Source organism: Pseudophryne corroboree, chromosome 6 (assembly GCF_028390025.1).
Source record: "Pseudophryne corroboree isolate aPseCor3 chromosome 6, aPseCor3.hap2, whole genome shotgun sequence".
NCBI lineage: Eukaryota > Metazoa > Chordata > Amphibia > Anura > Myobatrachidae > Pseudophryne > Pseudophryne corroboree.
Window position 1 is genome coordinate 824,332,432 of NC_086449.1, and position 6,103 is coordinate 824,338,534.

The window sequence follows — 6,103 nt, forward strand, 5'->3', positions numbered from 1 at the left end:
GTTACAGCTACTGCCACACCTGCCTCTATGGTATACACAGCATGAGGGACATTTACAGCTACTGCCACACCAGCCTCTATGGTATACTCAGCATGGGGGACAGCTACAGCTACTGCCACACCAGCCTCTATGGTATACTCACCATGAGGGACAGTTACAGCTACTGCCACACCAGCCTCTATGGTATACTCAGCATGAGGGACAGTTACAGCTACTGCCACACCTGCCTCTATGGTATACTCAGCATGAGGGACAGTTACAGCTACTGCCACACCAGCCTCTATGGTATACTCAGCATGAGGGACAGTTACAGCTACTGCCACACCAGCCTCTATGGTATACTCAGCATGAGGAACAGTTACAGCTACTGCCACACCAACCTCTATGGTATATTCAGCATGAGGGACAGTTACAGCTACTGCCACACCAGCCTCTATGGTATATTCAGCATGAGGGACAGTTACAGCTACTGCCACACCTGCCTCTATGGTATACTCAGCATGAGGGACAGTTACAGCTACTGCCACACCAGCCTCTATGGTATATTCAGCATGAGGGACAGTTACAGCTACTGCCACACCAGCCTCTATGGTATACACAGCATGAGGGACAGTTACAGCTACTGCCACACCAGCCTCTATGGTATACTCAGCATGAGAGACAGTTACAGCTACTGCCACACCAGCCTCTATGGTATACTCACCATGAGGGACAGTTACAGCTACTGCCACACAGCCTCTATGGTATACTCACCATGAGGGACAGTTACAGCTACTGCCACACCAGCCTCTATGGTATACTCACCATGAGGGACAGTCACAGCTACTGCCACACCAGCCTCTATGGTATACTCACCATGAGGGACAGTTACAGCTACTGCCACACCAGCCTCTATGGTATACTCAGCATGAGGGACAGTTACAGCTACTGCCACACCAGCCTCTATGGTATACTCAGCATGAGGAACAGTTACAGCTACTGCCACACCAGCCTCTATGGTATACTCAGCATGAGGGACAGTTACAGCTACTGCCACACCAGCCTCTATGGTATACTCAGCATGAGGGACAGTTACAGCTACTGCCACACCAGCCTCTATGGTATACACAGCATGAGGGACAGTTACAGCTACTGCCACACCAGCCTCTATGGTATACTCAGCATGAGGGACAGTTACAGCTACTGCCACCCCAGCCTCTATGGTATACTCAGCATGAGGGACATTTACAGCTACTGCCACACCAGCCTCTATGGTATACTCAGCATGAGGGACAGTTACAGCTACTGCCACCCCAGCCTCTATGGTATACTCAGCATGAGGGACATTTACAGCTACTGCCACACCAGCCTCTATGGTATATTCAGCATGAGGGACAGTTACAGCTACTGCCACACCAGCCTCTATGGTATACTCAGCATGGGGGACATTTACAGCTACTGCCACACCAGCCTCTATGGTATACTCAGCATGAGGGACAGTTACAGCTACTGCCACACCAGCCTCTATGGTATATTCAGCATGAGGGACAGTTACAGCTACTGCCACACCAGCCTCTATGGTATACTCACCATGAGGAACAGTTACAGCTACTGCCACACCAGCCTCTATGGTATACTCACCATGAGGGACAGTTACAGCTACTGCCACACCAGCCTCTATGGTATACTCACCATGAGGGACAGTTACAGCTACTGCCACACCAGCCTCTATGGTATACTCAGCATGAGGGACAGTTACAGCTACTGCCACACCATCCTCTATGGTATACTCAGCATGAGGGACAGTTACAGCTACTGCCACACCAACCTCTATGGTATATTCAGCATGAGGGACATTTACAGCTACTGCCACACCAGCCTCTATGGTATACTCAGCATGAGGGACAGTTACAGCTACTGCCACACCAGCCTCTATGGTATACTCAGCATGAGGGACAGTTACAGCTACTGCCACACCAGCCTCTATGGTATACTCAGCATGAGGGACAGTTACAGCTACTGCCACACCATCCTCTATGGTATACTCAGCATGAGGGACAGTTACAGCTACTGCCACACCAGCCTCTATGGTATACTCAGCATGAGGGACAGTTACAGCTACTGCCACACCAGCCTCTATGGTATACTCAGCATGAGGGACAGTTACAGCTACTGCCACACCAGCCTCTATGGTATACTCACCATGAGGGACAGTTACAGCTACTGCCACACCTGCCTCTATGGTATACTCACCATGAGGGACAGTTACAGCTACTGCCACACCTGCCTCTATGGTATACTCAGCATGAGGGACAGTTACAGCTACTGCCACACCAGCCTCTATGGTATACTCAGCATGAGGAACAGTTACAGCTACTGCCACACCAGCCTCTATGGTATACTCAGCATGAGGGACAGTTACAGCTACTGCCACACCATCCTCTATGGTATACTCAGCATGAGGGACAGTTACAGCTACTGCCACACCAGCCTCTATGGTATACTCACCATGAGGGACAGTTACAGCTACTGCCACACCAGCCTCTATGGTATACTCAGCATGAGGGACAGTTACAGCTACTGCCACACCAGCCTCTATGGTATACTCAGCATGAGGGACAGTTACAGCTACTGCCACACCATCCTCTATGGTATACTCAGCATGAGGGACAGTTACAGCTACTGCCACACCAGCCTCTATGGTATACTCAGCATGAGGGACAGTTACAGCTACTGCCACACCATCCTCTATGGTATACTCAGCATGAGGGACAGTTACAGCTACTGCCACACCAGCCTCTATGGTATACTCAGCATGAGGAACAGTTACAGCTACTGCCACACCAGCCTCTATGGTATACACAGCATGAGGGACAGTTACAGCTACTGCCACACCAGCCTCTATGGTATACTCAGCATGAGGAACAGTTACAGCTACTGCCACACCAGCCTCTATGGTATATTCAGCATGAGGGACAGTTACAGCTACTGCCACACCTGCCTCTATGGTATACTCAGCATGAGGGACAGTTACAGCTACTGCCACACCAGCCTCTATGGTATACTCAGCATGAGGGACAGTTACAGCTACTGCCACACCAGCCTCTATGGTATACTTGATATGAGGGACAGTTACAGCTACTGCCACACCAGCCTCTATGGTATATTCAGCATGAGGGACAGTTACAGCTACTGCCACACCAGCCTCTATGGTATACACAGCATGAGGGACAGTTACAGCTACTGCCACACCAGCCTCTATGGTATACTCAGCATGAGGGACATTTACAGCTACTGCCACACCAGCCTCTATGGTATACACAGCATGAGGGACAGTTACAGCTACTGCCACACCAGCCTCTATGGTATACTCAGCATGAGGGACAGTTACAGCTACTGCCACACCAGCCTCTATGGTATACTCAGCATGAGGGACAGTTACAGCTACTGCCACACCAGCCTCTATGGTATACTCACCATGAGGGACAGTCACAGCTACTGCCACACCAGCCTCTATGGTATACTCACCATGAGGGACAGTTACAGCTACTGCCACACCAGCCTCTATGGTATACTCAGCATGAGGGACAGGGACAGCTACTGCCACACCAGCCTCTATGGTATACTCAGTATGAGGGACAGTTACAGCTACTGCCACACCAGCCTCTATGGTATACTCAGCATGAGGGACATTTACAGCTACTGCCACACCAGCCTCTATGGTATACTCAGCATGAGGGACAGTTACAGCTACTGCCACACCAGCCTCTATGGTATACACAGCATGAGGGACAGTTACAGCTACTGCCACACCAGCCTCTATGGTATACTCAGCATGAGGGACAGTTACAGCTACTGCCACCCCAGCCTCTATGGTATACTCAGCATGAGGGACATTTACAGCTACTGCCACACCAGCCTCTATGGTATACACAGCATGAGGGACAGTTACAGCTACTGCCACACCAGCCTCTATAGTATACTCAGCATGAGGGACAGTTACAGCTACTGCCACACCAGCCTCTATGGTATACTCAGCATGGGGGACATTTACAGCTACTGCCACACCAGCCTCTATGGTATACTCAGCATGAGGGACAGTTACAGCTACTGCCACACCAGCCTCTATGGTATACTCAGCATGAGGGACAGTTACAGCTACTGCCACACCAGCCTCTATGGTATATTCAGCATGAGGGACAGTTACAGCTACTGCCACACCAGCCTCTATGGTATACTCACCATGAGGAACAGTTACAGCTACTGCCACACCAGCCTCTATGGTATACTCAGCATGAGGGACAGTTACAGCTACTGCCACACCATCCTCTATGGTATACTCAGCATGAAGGACAGTTACAGCTACTGCCACACCAGCCTCTATGGTATACTCAGCATGAGGGACAGCTACTGCCACACCATCCTCTATGGTATACTCAGCATGAGGGACAGTTACAGCTACTGCCACACCATCCTCTATGGTATACTCAGCATGAGGGACAGTTACAGCTACTGCCACACCATCCTCTATGGTATACTCAGCATGAGGGACAGTTACAGCTACTGCCACACCAGCCTCTATGGTATACACAGCATGAGGGACATTTACAGCTACTGCCACACCAGCCTCTATGGTATACTCAGCATGAGGGACAGTTACAGCTACTGCCACACCAGCCTCTATGGTATACACAGCATGAGGGACAGTTACAGCTACTGCCACACCAGCCTCTATGGTATATTCAGCATGAGGGACAGTTACAGCTACCGCCACACCAGCCTCTATGGTATACTCAGCATGAGGGACAGTTACAGCTACTGCCACACCAGCCTCTATGGTATACTCAGCATGAGGGACAGTTACAGCTACTGCCACACCAGCCTCTATGGTATACTCAGCATGAGGGACAGTTACAGCTACTGCCACACCAGCCTCTATGGTATACTCAGCATGAGGGACAGTTACAGCTACTGCCACACCTGCCTCTATGGTATACTCAGCATGAGGGACAGTTACAGCTACTGCCACACCAGCCTCTATGGTATACACAGCATGAGGGACAGTTACAGCTACTGCCACCCCAGCCTCTATGGTATACTCAGCATGAGGGACAGTTACAGCTACTGCCACACCAGCCTCTATGGTATACTCAGCATGAGGGACAGTTACAGCTACTGCCACACCAGCCTCTATGGTATACTCACCATGAGGGACAGTTACAGCTACTGCCACACCAGCCTCTATGGTATACTCAGCATGAGGGACAGTTACAGCTACTGCCACACCAGCCTCTATGGTATACTCAGCATGAGGGACAGTTACAGCTACTGCCACACCAGCCTCTATGGTATACTCAGCATGAGGGACATTTACAGCTACTGCCACACCTGCCTCTATGGTATACTCAGCATGAGGGACAGTTACAGCTACTGCCACACCAGCCTCTATGGTATACTCAGCATGAGGGACATTTACAGCTACTGCCACACCAGCCTCTATGGTATACTCAGCATGAGGGACATTTACAGCTACTGCCACACCAGCCTCTATGGTATACTCAGCATGAGGGACATTTACAGCTACTGCCACACCAGCCTCTATGGTATACACAGCATGAGGGACAGTTACAGCTACTGCCACACCAGCCTCTATGGTATACTCACCATGAGGGACAGTTACAGCTACTGCCACACCAGCCTCTATGGTATACTCAGCATGAGGGACAGTTACAGCTACTGCCACACCAGCCTCTATGGTATACTCACCATGAGGGACAGTTACAGCTACTGCCACACCAGCCTCTATGGTATACTCAGCACGAGGGACAGTTACAGCTACTGCCACACCAGCCTCTATGGTATACTCACCATGAGGGACAGTTACAGCTACTGCCACACCAGCCTCTATGGTATACTCAGCATGAGGGACAGTTACAGCTACTGCCACACCAGCCTCTATGGTATACACAGCATGAGGGACAGTTACAGCTACTGCCACACCAGCCTCTATGGTATACTCAGCATGAGGGACAGTTACAGCTACTGCCACACCAGCCTCTATGGTATACTCAGCATGAGGGACATTTACAGCTACTGCCACACCAGCCTCTATGGTATACTCAGT